The sequence below is a fragment of the Podarcis cretensis genome (assembly GCF_951804945.1).
Source record: "Podarcis cretensis genome assembly, chromosome: 2".
NCBI classification, from domain to species: domain Eukaryota; kingdom Metazoa; phylum Chordata; class Lepidosauria; order Squamata; family Lacertidae; genus Podarcis; species Podarcis cretensis.
In genome coordinates this window covers 36,903,382-36,921,151 of record NC_137171.1, presented here as the reverse complement: position 1 = coordinate 36,921,151, position 17,770 = coordinate 36,903,382, and the positions used below count along the sequence as shown (strand labels likewise).

Below are 17,770 nucleotides of genomic sequence, written 5' to 3'. Positions count from 1 at the left end.
TTTATATTCCTTTAACTACATGGAGAGATCACCCTGTTTAGTAACTGTAATAAAGCAGAGCGGAAGCGTGAATCAAAGGCTGAGGGGCCTTTATGCCAGCAACATTGATTCACACCTGTAAATGTTTGTGAATCAGCTTGCAGGCCTGCTTTAAAAATTGGCATTTTGCAACTGCTGTAGATGCAGTGCTAATCTACAGCCAAGCATCACTGAAACATACCAACAATGAATCTGTTCCCTTGCAAATGGCCAAATGAAGCAGACTTGAGCCCTTGGCGAACAGTGCCGATTATGTGGGTTACGCTCCATCTATCCAGCTAATCTATTTGCTGCCCTTTCCTTGCCCTCCAGTGGGATCAATACAAATTGCTCATTCCTGCTCAGTTTTATTTGGCTGATGATGACGACAACAACAACAATGTAGAAGGAGAAGCTGTCACCTCATCATCTTGTGCTACTTCCTGCCGAAACAGCATGACTGTTGTTGACCCAGCAGCTGGTACCTCAGCAGCCACCATTAGCCATGGCCACTGAAGAAGTCTTCCCTGACTACTAGTGATTTGATAGAACAAAAATCACATGCTCAGCAATGGAGAGTAGACAACTCTGATCTTCAATGGGGTGTGGCAGAAGGGAGCTCATCCTGTGTTAGTAGGAATAGACATATCTGTCAATAAAGGTTTCTCTCCAATTCTGGCTTCCCACTACAAGCACAGACTCAGTGGAGTCTGAATAACATTTGCATATATGTTCGCTGGGGAACATAAAGCATTGGCCAGCATTCAAGCCACCCCCCCAGGGCCTTTGAAGAATCCATATCCATCATATCCTAGGAGATACTAAGCTATCCATCTCAGACACTGTCTGGTATTAAACACCCATTTCCACAATGGAAATCTTCAAAACTCCCACCACCACCACTTCTCTAGAGAAGGAATATAGTTATAGTCGAATATTGTCGTGTATACATAACAATGGCCATTATAACTGGTGAGCCATGTCAAGGGCTTCAGACACTGTTTTCCCAGTACTACACCTCACCTCTCCCCTGACTCTAGCTAAATTGAAACATAATTAATAGGAGACTTTGACTACACATCTCAACATGAACATGCATTCCTTCCATATTTCCATATAAATAAGAAAAGTCAGGGAGCTAAGCAGTGCCAATAGGCTTTTACATTATAGATGGGTATGTTTTCATTACCGCTGGGCAGGAGAAGGGCTTTTTAAAATCTTTTTAGTTATTATTCCTTTCCCTCTGCAATGGAAGTTTAGATATTGAAAAGAACCTGGAACACAACTCACAGGGGATCTCTTCTGCGCAATCCCCACTGAACTGTGGTCTTGCGGGCTGGTCTTCCTTTTCAGTGGGATTTGCACAGCAAAACCTTGGGTGGATCATGATGGCCATGATTTCAGTCACCAAACAAAGCTTTCTATTATGCTTCATTGGAAAGAAAGAAAGCAATGTGTTGGGAAGCCAGTTATATCTGTGGTCTTTGGGTAATTAATGCTGCTATCCTAGACACTCTTACCTAGCGGTACTTATTTCTAAATAGATGGGTAGAGGATTTACAGAGTTAAGCATGATAACTGGTTTACACACACTAACATGGGACTCTGGGCCAAACTAGACATGACATGAGCCATATACGTAGTTTAGCCTTGCATGGATTTTTATTTTAGAAAAAATATATAGCCAGCACAAAGAGACTGAGCTTGATCGTGGCTATGGCAGAAGGATATGGGAGCTTTAGCCTTTTGACCCAACAATGATCCCAATCAGAATTGGAAATGCACATACACACACACACTTCTGTATTTGCAGTGGGAAAAGTGACATTTCCATATTGGCTTTCAGCTTGCATGATTTTACAAAAAATAGAGCCTGATTTAGTGCTTTGGAAAACAGCCCACATGAGACACTATGTAACCTGTCCTGTTCAGTTCAGGATCTGTCCAAGTCTCCTTTGTTTTCCCCCTTCATATTGGGAAGTAAAAACAGAGCTTTTTTCTGAAGTGGATGAAATTTGCAGGCATTGTAGCAAACAGAGCCAGACAAACAGATGTAGGCAAATAGAGCCAGAGACCTTTGCGACACTTTTTAAATTCAATTACAAGTTTGACCTGTAATCTACAGTGGTACCCAGGTTACATACGCTTCAGGTTACATACGTTTCAGGTTACAGACTCCACTAACCCAAAAATAGTACCTCAGGTTAAGAACTTTGCTTCAGGATGAGAACAGAAATCGTGCTCTGGCGGTGTGGCGGCAGCAGGAGGCCCCATTAGCTAAAGTGGTGCTTCAGGTTAAGAACAGTTTCAGGTTAAGAACAGACCTCCGGAACGAATTAAGTACTTAACCCGAGGTACCACTGTATAATGGAGCACTCTCTCTCACTCTCTTGCTCTTCTTCCACTCTGGTGTTTGCTTTCCCTTCCCCTATCACCTCATCCTGGAAATATTCCTTAGCTGGTAAGCTCAGAAACTTTACTTTTGCTTTTAGAAGATGCTTGCCTGCAGAGTGATTTGTTTGTTTGTTTTTCTACACCTGGATTGCCGATGCTCAACAAAGTATTTCGGTGATCCCTGCTTGGTCCTGGGCTTCCTTGTTCAAATCTAACTTCCCCTCTGACAAGCCCCAAACCACTCCAAGGCAACCAACTTTGGGGCAAGTTGAATGATTAATCGAAATCAGAGACACACACCCCATTATAAAGATTCATGCTTTATCATGGAACATTGCTATTCTACATCTGTTGAGGTCTTAAGTAACTGTGACTGAGGCTGTGACTTGCCTTGAGCATACCTGCTCAGGAAAGAGCCTGCAAGATCTACTTGACTATCAAGAAGCTCATAGTTGAGGGAAGAAAGATGCAAACCTTTCATAGAGAAATATAAGCTGGCAGGTGTGGCACTAGGACCCAGAGACAGAAAGAAGAAGAGTGGGGAGAGAGTGAGAGTAAGATAAAGCATTATGGCATCCTCAAGATGGGAAAGAAATAAAATTTCACTTAGCTAAAGTATAATAAAAACCACCGAGAGAAATCTCAGGGCTGCTTTAAAATATACCGCAAGGAGATGTATCTCTGTGCAGAAAACTAACATATGAAGCAGCCCTAAGGGCAACTGCAAACATGATGAATAATCTACTACATGCAGAGAACGGCCATGCAGGAAAAGCTCTGTGCAAGTCATCATGTATGGCTATGGCACAGTGATCTCCGTGTGAACATGCACTGGGAAGCTGGGGCTTCAGCAAAACCAGTGCTTGCAAGCAAGGAGCTGTCCACAACAAAAGCTAAATTTTGTGGTGCTGGTGAAACAGGAGTTGCTCGTACAGTACTATACTAGTGACTTAGAGATGTAGGGAAGGAGAAGGGAGTCTGAAACTGGAGTTGCTCCCTGTACTTTTACTGAGTATGTGTGTGTGTGTTCTTCACCTCACCCAGGTATGTTGCACTCAATTCCCTAATTCTCTCTATTCTTACAGCTTCTCTGGCAGATGTCAGGGCTGCTGCAGCTACTCCTGACACAGCAGATGCCGCAGGATATGCATGCTCCATTGCCTTTCGATCATCTTGCCCCCTGCGGTGGAACCTGGTGGTCCTGAAGCAAGCAGATGCTTGCCAAGGCAAAGAGGTGAAAGCTGAAGGAGGCAAGGTCTTCCTAAGAGCACTGCCTCTCGGAGCACTGTGACTACTCCCCGGTCACACAAACTGGTTGACTAGCCAAGCACCTCTCAAATGCATCAGCCGTGAACACGATTCATTTTGCACAAACATCGACAAATCCAAGGATCAACAAACATTATACGAGCGTTACATTTAAAAAGTGGATGTAGAATCAAGGGAAAGGAGTACGTCTGAGCAAAAAAGGTGTCTGCATTTGCTTTTCAGGAGCTGACAAAATCCAAAACGCCAATCAGCCCTCTTACTCCTGCAAGGGGGGGGGGGGCAATTCTTCAAGCAAGATTCTAGGAAATTTGCCAGCCAGAAATGCACCTGGCAGTGCATGCCCAATTTATAGGAACTTCACAGTTCTTCACATTTTGGAGGGTTGCCATCATAAGAGGGGCAGGTCCACCCACCCCACTCACACACAAAAACAAAGATCACCATAGCCAATCACAAACAAACAACCATGCCCTAGGCCAACCCCAACCTCTCTCACCACCAAAGGAACACAAGTGAACAGCAGAGAACCGGCACGAGTAACGCTGAGACCAAACCCTACATACATTAAGCAAAACAGAAAGATCACCACCCGACCCCCCACCCCACCCCTTTTCTTCCTAATGTCTCAACAAATGAAAATGATTCGTAAAAATGTTACATGGAAAAAAAATACAAGAGACATTACACATACTTCTGTAAAACAAGAAAATCTTTAATAAAAAAAGTAAAAAAAATTAAATAAATAAGAGGGGCAGGTCTACAGCAGAAATGGAAATGCCACCACCGTGTCATTTTCACCATCATGATGATGTAACAATGCAACAGGCTGCACAATTTAGACCAGACATAAGCACCCAATTCTCCGACTGCTGCATAAACAATCAGGGAATTTCCAACATTTCTCCCTATCCCCCATGTTGCCTGCATTAGACAAAGAGGAAAACATCCAGAGAGCCCATCATTACAGATTATCTATTTACTTTCTGGGTTTTTTAAATTCTGATTCTCAGACAATTATGGTCTCCGAAAGCAACACACATCATATTTTGTTAAAGGGAGGCTTCTACCCTGTTTCCCTGTTCATAAGGTGCAATGTTAGTATTTTGGCAGTTTTGGGGTAGGGGCAAGATTGGGGCAAATGTACCCTGTCTTTTCCCAGGCTTTTTAAGCTTTTGGAAATGTAGTCGTAAGAGGTAGCTGACTTTACAGTTTTAATTGTAACTCCATTAACTCCTGTTGTTTGATGTGTTTAATTAGTTTACATTTCATATGGTTGCATGTTATTTTCAATATGTATCTGTACCCTGTCCTGGGATCCTTAGGGAGGAAACATGGGCTAAAAAAAGGACTTTAATAAAACCAATTAATCCAGGTTTGCAGTTGTGCTCGCAGACATCATTTCCTCCCACAGGATCCCAGAGTAAATCAGCAAACATTGTTGCTCTCACTTTGATAGCTTCGCAGTGACACTAAACTGTCTTGATGTGATGTCATCCTGAGGCCAAACCAAAGTGAAGACCCCAATTCCTCCCATCATTCCAGAACTTTGTGGCAGCAGGGGTATCCACCAGCAGCCAGAACCTCCAAAAGCACAATCGCCATCACCCAGACTATGAAACAGGTAGCAGCAGTAATAGAATTGATGGACTTCAGTTAGTCATGTCCATTCATTTCAATGGGTCTACTCTGAGTAAGACTAACATTGGCTGCAACCCTGTGTTAGGGGGACAGTTTTGTAGAAGAAAAAAACCTTCCTCACTCATGCCTTCTGTGAAGAACCTTTAGCTCTGGTCTAGTTGGGAATCATTTTTTTCTGAGCTGTTATCAAACTGTCCATGCGGTGGAGCAAATGTCTCGCTTCCTGAACAGCACGTTTTCTGAGCAGTGCCCAAAAAAATCACCAGAAACACAAACCCATCCCTTCAGTCCCTGTTGCTAAAAGCAAACCAAATGGTTGTTGTTGTTTTTCAGAAACTTATTTCCATTCACAGGATCGTTTCAATTTCAGAGTGGAAAGGCATAATATAAAGCATTAAAGGTCCATTAACGTCCCTCCAGGCCTCAGTCTGGTATTTGCAGATAGGAAGTTGATGGAAATGCTATTTGACTTCTTTTTTTCTGAGGTATAGAAAATCAATTAATTGATTTAATCGTTCCCATGGAATCCATTGCTTATGAGAATAATGAACTGCCACGGGCCAGATTACTGATTTGCTTCCCTTGTTCCACCATACAGAAAAGCACTTCTAGACCCAACATATCTCTGAATTTAGGAATTAAACATGGAAATATTGTGCTGGAAGGTGCATGCATCTGGTGGGACTGATAACAATACAGAAAGTAAAAGAGAGGGAAGAGATTGCTCAGTGATACAGAGCAAGAAAGGACAATAGGCCACAGAGTCAAAAGAGGGAGTCTGAGTGAGTGCTGAGCTCCATTTAGATGATCTGCCTAATAATCCCCAGCGAGGACTTCCCAGCTGCTAGCCTTGAATAGAAGCTATGCTAATAAACAGAACTTTGTGTTTGTATTTAACACATTTTGCAAGCCTGTCTCCTCCTTCAGAGGATTGGTAGAGTGGAATCAGATGAGCAGCTGCAAGAGAGATGAGGCCTTCTGGACATGCTTTTTCATTTCACATTCATGATTATTTGTGCTCACGAAGGTGATAATGTGATTCCGTTTTCAATAGTGTTTGCACCTGCAGAAATTTCAGAGTGGACCTGCTACTTTATCTGCAATTTGTCTGTGTCCTGTTAACTTCCTGTTGAAATCCTGTAACTTTTTTGTACCACAAATCTTCTGCAGTGTTGGGTTTATTGGGTCTCACTTTTGCTGCCCTGGAGCCCCAGGGCATTGGTGCCCTGCAGATGGCATTCCTGCAGATGGCAGTGGTGCCGTGACACTGGGGAAGCACTGCAGAACAACGAGTAAAGAGGAATGGTGTGTGGACAGTCGAGTCTAAATCCACCGCTAATGCACAATTATTGCAGCGATGACATGTTGCAGAATGCACCCACACTCAGTGTCTGTTTTGGTTTGGTTCACGTGTAATCAAAGTACAGTGGTACCTCAGGTTAAGTACTTAATTCGTTCTGGAGGTCCGTACTTAACCTGAAACTGTTCTTAACCTGAAGCACCACTTTAGTTAATGGGGCCTCCTGCTGCTGCCGTGCTGCCGGAGCACAATTTCTGTTCTCATCTTGAAGCAAAGTTCTTAACCTGAAACACTATTTCTGGGTTAGCAGAGTCTGTAACCTGAAGCGTATTGTAACCTGAAGTGTATGTAACCCGAGGTACCACTGTATCTGCAGGTTTTTCCTTGCAAAGCAGGAGAGGATTTTCACTGAGAAGACTAGCACGAGTTGGGGGGCAGACTGACCTACTCACCCCTTCCCTAGCACCTTGGTTCCTAACTAAATCAGGGCCCTGTGGCTGCTATTCAGTTTTATTAAAAACATATGCGAGTCAAGTCACAGATCTTCCATCATCACTTGGGGGAGGGGGGAAGAGGCAGAGACAAATATTCCTGCCACCAACCCTCCTCACTGATGAATTTATGCAGGCCAAAACAGCCACTGGCCCCAATGCAAAGTGCCAGCCGTGCCCCCAATACCCTGTGCAAAGTTTCTCTGCCAACCAGCCCAAAGGTATCAGGCTGCTGCGGCTCTTTCTTTTGTCGTACTCACCCATCTGCTCACCAAACCTTCTCCATTCTTCTATCTGCCACTTTTGTTCCCGTCAATCAAAAAGCCGAAAGCATTTCCAAAATCCCTCCTTTAACTGCTGTGAGCTGAAGGAATAAAGCGCAGGGAAAGGGGGCTTCCTAAAGACCAATTTCAACAGCATGAGATAAAAATTCATTTTTTTTCAGAATCATTTGGGGAATGTTTGGCTCAGTAGATGTTTGAGTAGACAGGAGAGCATTCTGCCCTGGCTTAGTTTGACACAGGATGACATATCGCGAAGGAGAGATTTCTTCAGGGTCAAAGCAGATGAGATGCGGGAAATCAGTAGTCAAAATTTCATGTATGTGTCTGTGTATTTTATTTTGTTTTTTACTTTACAACAGCCATTTGGGGCTGATAATCTGACTAAGAAAGCGACATTTGGGGGCAGCTACTTAACCCTTTCTTCACAGGAGTAACGTACTATGGGTTGCCAGCACCCAGGACTGCACAGAGTGGGTGGGGGGAATAGAGGGGGTACACATGTGTATTGAACTGTCTAATGGTATCCACATCACCCAGGAGATTGCAGCTGCAGAGATAAAAAATGAAGAGTCACTCTGTTGTCTGGACTGGTCACTTCCTGGTTCACATGGATAAGCCATTTTCAACAGAGTCCAGTGACGGGAGTGTGCAGCTGTAGGGAGGCAGAACTGGGTGTTGAAATTTTGTGCCCCCTTACAATTTTGCGTCCAGGACAACCCCCCCCCCCCGTACTTCAAACCCCACCACCACCACTATGCCACCGCCTCCCAAGCTGTTTCCCAATCTAAATACAGTGGTACCTCGGGTTAAGTACTTAATTCGTTCCGGAGGTCCGTACTTAACCTGAAACTGTTCTTAACCTGAAGACCACTTTAACTAATGGGGCCTCCTGCTGCTGCCACGCCGCCGGAGCACGATTTCTGTTCTCAACCTGAAGCAAAGTTCTTAACCTGAAGCACTATTTCTGGGTTAGTGGAGGATGTAACCTGAAGCGTATGTAACCTGAAGTGTATGTAACCTGAGGTACCACTGTATCACACACACTCACATGCAAAGCAGCCTGCCCCAACATCATACCCTCCAGATGTTTTGGAGTAGAACAACCATCAGCCCAATGGTCATGCTGGCCAGGGGTGGTTGGGATTGTGGTCCAAAACATCTGGTTGGCACCAGGTTTGGAGAGGGTGCACTATAGTATGGAACACCAAACTTGGCACTGAGCATACAACTGCAAAGGCACAAACCCCACTGTATTTTAGCGAGAGGTTTTTTGTTTGTTCTTTAAGCCAAGCTGATTGCTCCTCTGGGGGAAAGGAAATGGTTGTGTATGAAAAATGTGCCGTTTAATCCACAGAAGCAAAAATGAAATTAAGTTAAATGAAATGCATGTCTCCAGTCTAGCGGTACTCTTAGTCACAATCATTCAGATTATGTGTTATTATTGAAAAGGTTTCATATCCATCAACTGCCACAGAAAAAAATGGGACGTTTTGAGCACCGTGCTCTTGCAGGTATCCCAGATCAGGCTGGGATCCCCCCCCCCCCAAAAAAAAGCAATTTCCTGGGTCACATGACTCATGCAGGATTTCGGACCCAGAATATGCTGCCTTGTATTGGAGGGGTTTGGGGATTTTAATCTCACTTTTTAAAGGAGGCCATATTCAAAGCAACTGATTGCTCTATGTGCTTTTTAATTATAATTTTTTTAAGCACCCTGGATTCAAAATCTATCCATCTATTACATTTATTAGGGATGCCATATACCCTAATAACATTACTGGAATTTCAAAGGCAGAATTGACATCTGGGGGGAGAATTTCCGAAAGGTGGTGCATTGTGGGGGATTGGGGGGCCTTGGGGGGGGGCTCAACAACTTTAAAATTTTCCTTTAAAAAGCTGAACAATTTCGCTAGTCTTTACTTTTTGATACAGATAGGTAGCCGTGTTGGTCTGCCATAGTCAAAACAAAATAAAAAAATTCCTTCCAGTAGCACCTTAAAGACCAACTACCAAGAACTAACTTAGTTGGTCTTTAAGGTGCTACTGGAAGGAATTTTTTTATTTTGTTTTTACTTTTTGAAATATGGCAACCCTAGATTTATATCCCACCTTTTATGAAATGTATAATACTAAATAAGATCGGAAAGAGGGTAAGGAATTGCTGAATTTGATTGTGTAAAGGGGAACACAGAAAAGGGAGATGTGAGGAAGTCAGGAAAGAGGGTTATGAAGATGGTTAGTAAAAAACTAGATTTTTATGTTTTTTCTGTTTGTTTTTTCTGTTATGCCTTTTATTGTGTTTAAATGTCTATGTTGAATACTTGTTTTATTATGCAAAATTTTAATAAATATTTCTTTAAAAAAATAGATTTATATCCCACCTTTTCTCCAATGAGCTCAAAGTGGCGTACATGGTTCGCCCTATCCCCATTTTCTCTCCACAACAACCCTGTGAGGTAGGTTAGGCTGAGAGGCAGTGACCGGCCCTAGGCCACCCAGCAAGCTTTGTAGCTGAGTGAGGACTAGAACCCACAGCCTCCCAAGTCTACGTCACACTGGCTCTCAATTTGGTAGAGGATAGTATATAAAGATTAAAAATTATTAAATAGCTCAAATTCTCCCTGCTCAAATTATGACCACAGTTATGATGGTGCTTTAAATATAATAGAAGGGAAGGCCCATTCCTCTCTCCTATTCACACATGGTTTCCATTTTTTCTTCATACACATATTTGGCTTTTTTAAAAAAAAAACAGCTCTCACCTCCTTTCACAATCCAAGGCCTGCATTCATACTTCATCTTACGGCTGCCTAAGCCAATGCATCCCTGGGCCACATACACAAAACCATCCCTGGAGCAGAAAATGGGAGCTGTTACAGAGCCAGCAGCAGTACAGCAGCACATTTTTGAGTTTGCAAAGAGAAGACGGATGTCGTCTCCAGTTGGAAATGCAGGGGGGAATTCAGTGAAGCTGAATGCAATTATCTGAGCTGAAATTCTGGCCTGCCTGCTGAGGGGAAAAAAAAAAAACCTGTGGCAAGATGGCTTTTACACTGAAATTTTGCTGGCACATCAGTTTAGGACACTTGGATTAATACCCTTACTAGTTCAATGGGATTTTTTTTTTTTTTTTTAGTGATTGCATAAACTGGGGCAACAGACCTTCTCCCTGGGTGTATTTAGAATCTGAACAGCAGAGCTTAGTGTCTGAAATTAGGGGTGCTCGCTTTTAAAAATCCCTGCTTGCTTTATGAGCATGCTGTGAATTTTCACCATCATAAATACGGCTGGTAGAATTATGTGCAAATCACATACAGCCAGTTACATCTGGGCAAACCCAGATAACAATGGGCCAAATCCTCAGTGGGGATAAATCAGCCTATTTCCATGGGAGCTATTGGCACCATGCTAAGCATCAGTGGGAAAGTTGGTTGTTTACACAGATATCAAGGGACCGGCAATGGGGTTGTATAACTCTATTTATTCTACTCATATATTTATTTCTACTCATACTATTTATTCTACTCTATAGAATTCTACTCATTGTAGAATTTAATTCTTGCCACAGACCAGCTTGATTCTGAGAATGCCGGGTGGTTTTGCAGAGTTGCCAGTGAAGGGGACAAGGAACTCTCTATGTAGGGCAGGGAGGGCAAGCCCCTTTCAGTCTGAGGGCCACATTTCCTTCTGACCAGTGTTCCTGGGGCTGCATGCCAATGGTGGCTGCATCCAAAGGCAAAAGGGAGTGAGGCACAGTATACTCCACTCACAGTGTACAGTACAGTATACTGATTTCTACACACACATAAAGAGCCAAGCAGAAACACTCAAGACAGTGCAAAAACAGGGCCATTGTGAGGTGCAGCTTGAGAGCGGATGTGCCCTGGGCCAGATATTCACCTGAATGGCCACATTTGGACCTGAGGTTCCCCATCCCTGGTATAGGGCAAACCCCTTTTCTCTCTTTTTTTAAGAATGGGAGAAGAGATTACCTCATGTTATCCAGACAATTTATTCTACAGTTTTCTTTTTAATCTGCCCCATTACCTCCACCTCAAAGGAGGTACACCTGGATTTCTGCTGAGGGGACACAATAGAACCACAGGAGCACTGAGGAGATGGCTGCTTCCTCTCCTGCTTAGTTTCCCATTTTAAAGATATGGAGCAAGTCTCCAGGCTGCAACCTGGCGTTCCTGCTGTGGAGGCCAGTGAGATGGCCAGTGATGGCATCCCAGAGGACAGGATCACGCTTCAAAACGACCTTGACAGATTAGAGAACTGGGCCAAAACAAACAAGATGAATTTTAATAGGGAGAAATGTAAAGTATTGCACTTGGGCAAAAAAAATGAGAGACACAAATACAAGATGGGTGACACCTGGCTTGAGAGCAGTACATGTGAAAAGGATCTAGGAGTCTTGGTTGACCACAAACTTGACATGAGCCAACAGTGTGACGCGGCAGCTAAAAAAGCCAATGCAATTCTGGGCTGCATCAATAGGAGTATAGCATCTAGATCAAGGGAAGTAATAGTGCCACTGTATTCTGCTCTGGTCAGACCTCACCTGGAGTACTGTGTCCAGTTCTGGGCACCACAGTTCAAGAAGGACACTGACAAACTGGAACGTGTCCAGAGGAGGGCAACCAAAATGGTCAAAGGCCTGGAAACGATGCCTTATGAAGAACGGCTAAGGGAGCTGGGTATGTTTAGCCTGGAGAAGAGGAGGTTAAGGGGGGATATGATAGCCATGTTCAAATATATAAAAGGATGTTACATAGAGGAGGGAGAAAGGTTGTTTTCTGCTGCTCCAGAGAAGCGGACACGGAGCAATGGTTCCAAACTACAAGAAAAAAGATTCCACCTAAACATTAGGAAGAACTTCCTGACAGTAAGAGCTGTTCGACAGTGGAATTTGCTGCCAAGGACTGTGGTGGAGTCTCCTTCTTTGGAGGTCTTTAAGCAGAGGCTTGACAACCATATGTCAGGAGTGCTCTGATGGTGTTTCCTGCTTGGCAGGGGGTTGGACTCGATGGCCCTTGTGGTCTCTTCCAACTCTATGATTCTATGATTCTATGAAAACAGCCATCGCCATTTGCGCTTTCCACAAGTGTAGTGCCAATATACCACAGAATGAGATGTAGCAGAGAGATGCTTCACTTTGAAGTTTCCAGAATCAAATTAAATATGTGTCCTTTTACCAAGGCTGTTGGAGAGATCTGATTGTTTGGAGTTATTGTGGAGGACCACTGCAATATTTATATGATGATTGTTTTATTTATTATTACAAATTCGGATCACTGTTTATTAATGCTTATTTAACTATGTCCTTTTATATAAAACACATCTTAACATGAAACCTTTTGAATGGACTCATAATGTGCTATTCTGGGACCTTGGTTGGTGGAAAGGCAGTTTAAAAATTAGATAAACAAAATAAATAAGTAAAAAAATCAATGCTGTTCCCTCCCAGCACAACAATATTGAGGAAAGCACATGAGCACCAGCAGTTAACATCATTACCAGAGACCAGCCTTCAGGAAAAGAGTGGCGGTGAATCATTAGCATCCCAAAAAATGCTGCCTGCCTTCCTCTTCCCTCCTATAAACTGCTCATTCTATCAAGCAAACGAAGACTCAGCAATTTGGGTAAAATCAGAAGAACCAGGTGGCCACGATCTGCTCTTTCAGTGGGTGAAAAATTATGGGATGCAGGTGCAAGGCATGAATTCATATATTATTGAACAAGTACAGATGCAGAGGCCTTTTTTCTTTCTCTCTCTCTCTCCAATTAAACCCTCCTCTTCAATTCAGAGGACAGGCTCTGTGCTCAAAAGTGACTGGGGAAATCCAGCCCCTTCCTTTTTTGACTCTGCTGAACTGCTTCCTGGAGGTATTGAACGGCATCTGCCAGCTCCAAAGACTGTTTTTTCAAATTATTCACACTCCAGGCCATACAGAGATAGCACAGTTGTGTGAGACATGGATTTAGAGGTTGGGTTAGCAACTGCTAACTCAAAACTGTGAGTGGTATTCAGCTAACTTTTATTCGGGGTTAGGGTTAGAGTTAGGGTTAGGGTTTATTATTACAAATTTGGGTCACTGTTTATTTATGCTTATTTAACTATGTGCTTTTATATAAAACACATCTGTCAGAGCTGCCTCTAGGTCCCAGCTCACAGAGGACCAACGCTAGGCTGTGGTAATGTACAAAAGTCTTTATTGAAGTTCAGTTTCCATTTCAAAGCCACAGCGTGCAGCCCTACGTCTTAAACCCTAGATCGGCGAAGTCCCGTCTGAGTCTCCTCCCCTATGACACCAGTTTAAGATCCTAGCCCTGCTCCACCTTTTACGCTGCTCTCTCCTCCTGGGGCATTGCCCTTTCTGGACTCTTCCGACGCTGAGTCGCTTAGCCCCTCCCCCTCCCTCCGGCGGGCTTTAGGACCCGGTTCCCAATCCTCATTCTCTGCTGTCCCGCGCTCCTGTACATTTGAACTTGCCTCTCGCGCCAACCCAGTGACCTTTCTCCTAACCGTTACACTACTTCGGTCACTGCTTCCCTCTTCCGGGACACTGGCCGGATCTGACCTCTCCTCCGTTGTCCGACTTTCTGATGGAGGCGTGGTCAGCCCTGCCTTATATTCTCTCCCTGGTGGGGAATGCACTGGCCCCGATCCTTGGGACTCTTCCCCCCCACTCTGCTCTGGTGGGGAAGCTGGTCCTGATTTCCAACTACTGCTCTGGGAGTCCCTGCTGCCCCCTTGCTCCTGGGGTGTTCCCCTTGGGAACCCCCTACCCCTGGCCACTGACGCCCCCTTCTGTGAATCTTCCGATTCGCTGGAGAGGCTCATGGAATCCCTCGGTCCACTGTCCTCTTCTCCTATGCTCCCCTCGGATTCTTCCCCTTCGCTCTCCATCTCCTCTCTTCCCTGTGCCTCTGCTCCTGAGCCCCTGACAACATCTTAATATGAAACCATTTGAATGGACTCATGATGTACTATTCTGGGATCTTGGTTGATGGAAAGGCAGTTTAAAAATTAAATAAACAAAATAAATAAGTAAAAAATCAATGCTGTTCCCTCCCAGCACAACAAGATTGAAGAAAGCACACGAGCACCAGCAGCTAACAGCTAACTTTTATTCGGGGTAGACCCATTGAAATTGTTATGTATTGAAGTTCTCACCCTGGCCACCAGGAGTATTGTGTATGTAGTTTTCACTCAGGTCCACATCAGTTATTTTAGGCGGGAAACCCTGGGTTGTTGTTGCTACAATGTTGACAGCCGGCTGCCTATAAAAGCAGGCCGGCTGAGCTGTTTGCTGTTCAGTTCTGTTCCAGCTTACAAATAAAGAGCTGCTTTGGAGAAATCGCTGTGTCGTCTGATATGTTCGCCCACAACTTAACAGAAATCACTGAACATGACTAAGGTAGGCCCGTTAATTTCAATAAGTAAAACTTAGTTGACTCCCACCCTTTTTCACCTAATACAGTTCAGTGTCCTATAGCTTGCAGTCTGCATTGAAAACCAAGGGGTATCAAAACAGTCATGGGGTACAATACAACCCAAATACAATCTACTGTTAGCACCTTTTACCCAATAGTCAATTCTGTAAACAATAAAGAGGAAAGTTTTGACAAAAGGTGAGTCTGTCCTGGAGAGATAGGTGGATGATCTCCCAACTGGCAACACATTATGGCTACAAACCCAGGCATATTTACTCAACAGTAAACCCTTTAACACAATGGAGGCTTCTTTCTGGGCAACTATGCATACATAAGGGTTGCATTGTAAAGGAACACTTCTGGAACCAATACTTCATTGTTTTCCACCACTCTCAAAGCACAGATATCCAATGAAGGGAGGAGTCATTACATGACTCTACATCCCAAATGAGGGTCCCTTTCAGGGATGCCATCTAGAGGGGCCGAGGGGCCAAGGAACCCCAACATTTCCAAGGAGGGGGTGGCCCCCTCAAAATCCACAGGTAGCTGGTGTTGGGGCTCCTTCAGATATCCCGTTTATGGAGCATTCATCATGATTTGCCTGCACAAAGCTTATGCAGAGTTTAGAAGATTTGGGGTCCTTATTAAGAATTTGTTCTGATTTGTTTGCAGGGAGGTTATATGAAAATGAGCAATTATCTTGATTTCATGCCAATTTGCTTGCATGGTGATTAGTCACATATCCCATACTTTAAACAAAATTTCCCCAACACTTTCCTAACTGCAAAACATACCATTTTTCTTCAAAGTAAATCTGTTTTGCCAGAGCAACAGAGCCATTTAATCTATTTTAATTGCACAAAGCTAAATTTCCAGTATTCAGTTGAATACCTTATGCCAAATAAAATAATAAAATAAAATAAAATAAGAATAACTGTCTGGAAGCCACCTTGGATGTTATGAAAGTGCAGCAAATAGGTAGTTATTATAAAATTTATACTTCCAGGGAGGAAAGATACCTACTTGCGGTATTTTTTGCCTCAGGTGCCAGAATAACTTGACTGCCTTGAGAGGTACTGTGCTCCTTGACTTGCTGGGGAGAGGAGCCATTTTCTGCTCTGCCTCAGGCAGGACATGTTTGGGGCTGGCTCTTGTTTACACAGTAACTGGCTTCAATGTGCGGAAAAGTATTCTCTCTCTCAAGCCAGCTCCACACTAGGCCTGCACTGTTGATGGAGTCGCGTGTATGAGGAAGACATCCGTCCCACTTAGATCTTGCCTACTTCCTCAGAGGATCCTGCTAAAAGAATCTATACTCCAGTGAAAAAGGAGTTTCTGTGCACAGAAATGGGGGCTCTCAAGCTTAAAAGGCAGAGCTAGACAAAGCCGAGAATATAGGCTGCCACTCACAATTTCCTTTCAGTCCCTGCCTGAAAGGCTACAAAGAATAGATTTTGTGCTGCATTTATTATTGTGTTCTTTTCCCTCGCCCCGCTAGGAATAACGGGGAAAGTAGGATGAGCATGTGGGGAGTGTGCTTTATGCCAATCAAGCTAATAATTGCACCCAATTTAAAATGCCACCCCTGTCCCACTAAACCGCTTCCTTTCACGCCACGACTGTTTGCGCTTTAACAGGCAGCCCCGTTTGCATGCAGAGACGGAATGCCAAACGCTCCCTCGTCAATTACCACGGCATGCCTGCCTGTTTGAGTGCCTTATTTACAAGAACCGTGTTTGTTCGTTGCACTGTAATGGAGCTAAACAGCTCCCAAACATATCCTTGCTGGTGAGACAGCAAGACAGGTGATATGTCCCAGTGGAAGTAGCAAGTGTGTGTGGCAAGTGAGCAGGATCCTGGGTCCTTGGAATAGCCACCAAAGGAAAATGAAAGCTATCGGGTTGTCAGACCATAGCCCAGAGAGGGCCTACCCACCATTTTATTAGCTCCAATGCAGCAGAGGTAGGGCACTAATGTCATGGACTGGCTGGATGTCAAGGAGTGGTGGGAGAGAACCCCCCCAGGGGAAGAAGGCTCAGAGCCAGGGGATTGTTGGTGGGATGGTGATGCGTGGTCAGAGGGAGAAGAAGGAGCAGATGGGAAAGAGGTGGTGTTGGAAGCTGAATATGTCAACAGGGTTTAGTGAGCAGGAAAAGGCTGTGGCAAAGGGCAGTCCAGACTCAGAGACAGGAGAAGAGAGGGGCCAGGAGGCAGAGAAGAGGCAGAATTCAGGGAGTCTCCCCCTCCTGCTGTGACCCGCTGCCCTCCCCTGGGTCTCCAGAACACATTGAGAAATGAAGAGAGCAGAGCAAAGAGAGACAACACGATGGAGTCTTACGCAGCTGAGGAGGACCCTTAGAGATCAGTGGGAGGCAGGGACCTTCAGTCCTCACAACTGCCTCATTGGGGCAAGACCTACTGGTAAGGGTTGCTGTGACCACTAGGATTGAGCTGTTTTCTTTCTTTGAGGAAAAAAGAGTCAACTTCAGTGAAATTGGGTGTTTTCTTGGTGACCTATCCCTGACTCCGCCTCCTGACAGTTGATCCCTTTGCCTGCCTGCCTGCCTTCCTCCCTTGCCTGGTGTAGCAAGCAGGACTTCAACATTACTCCACACCCAAAAGGTAAGTAAAGTAGGTGGGTAAAGAGGTGGCAGGCACAGAATGCTTTCTCTTCTACTACCTTTGAACAATAATGGGCAGGAAGGAGGGCCTGTTTGGGAAGCCCATATTCATCTGGCATGGGACCAAATCTTCATCCACTTCGATTGTTGAGGGTATTGTATCTACTCCTCCTTTTTGAGTTGCAATGAGGTTGTTGTTTTTCTCATCTGATTTGCAATATTCCAGGGAAGCTGGGACCATAGCATATACCCTGAATTAGCTTTGGTGTCTAAGACTGCAATCCTATGCATACTTACTTAAGAGAAAGCCCCATT

The 17,770-nt window shown here is 44.2% G+C and overlaps 1 protein-coding gene and 1 long non-coding RNA gene across 2 annotated transcripts in view; one reads left to right on the top strand and one right to left on the bottom strand.

Moving 5' to 3' along the window:
• Nucleotides 1-17,770, bottom strand: part of MGAT5B (alpha-1,6-mannosylglycoprotein 6-beta-N-acetylglucosaminyltransferase B) — a 174,201-nt gene that overhangs the window by 128,827 nt on the left and 27,604 nt on the right. The window lies entirely within an intron of this gene.
• On the top strand, nt 312-5,015 carry LOC307209319. The gene is made up of 3 exons (XR_013835545.1): nt 312-555; nt 3,498-4,084; nt 4,437-5,015. It is a non-coding gene; the product is annotated as an uncharacterized lncRNA (long non-coding RNA).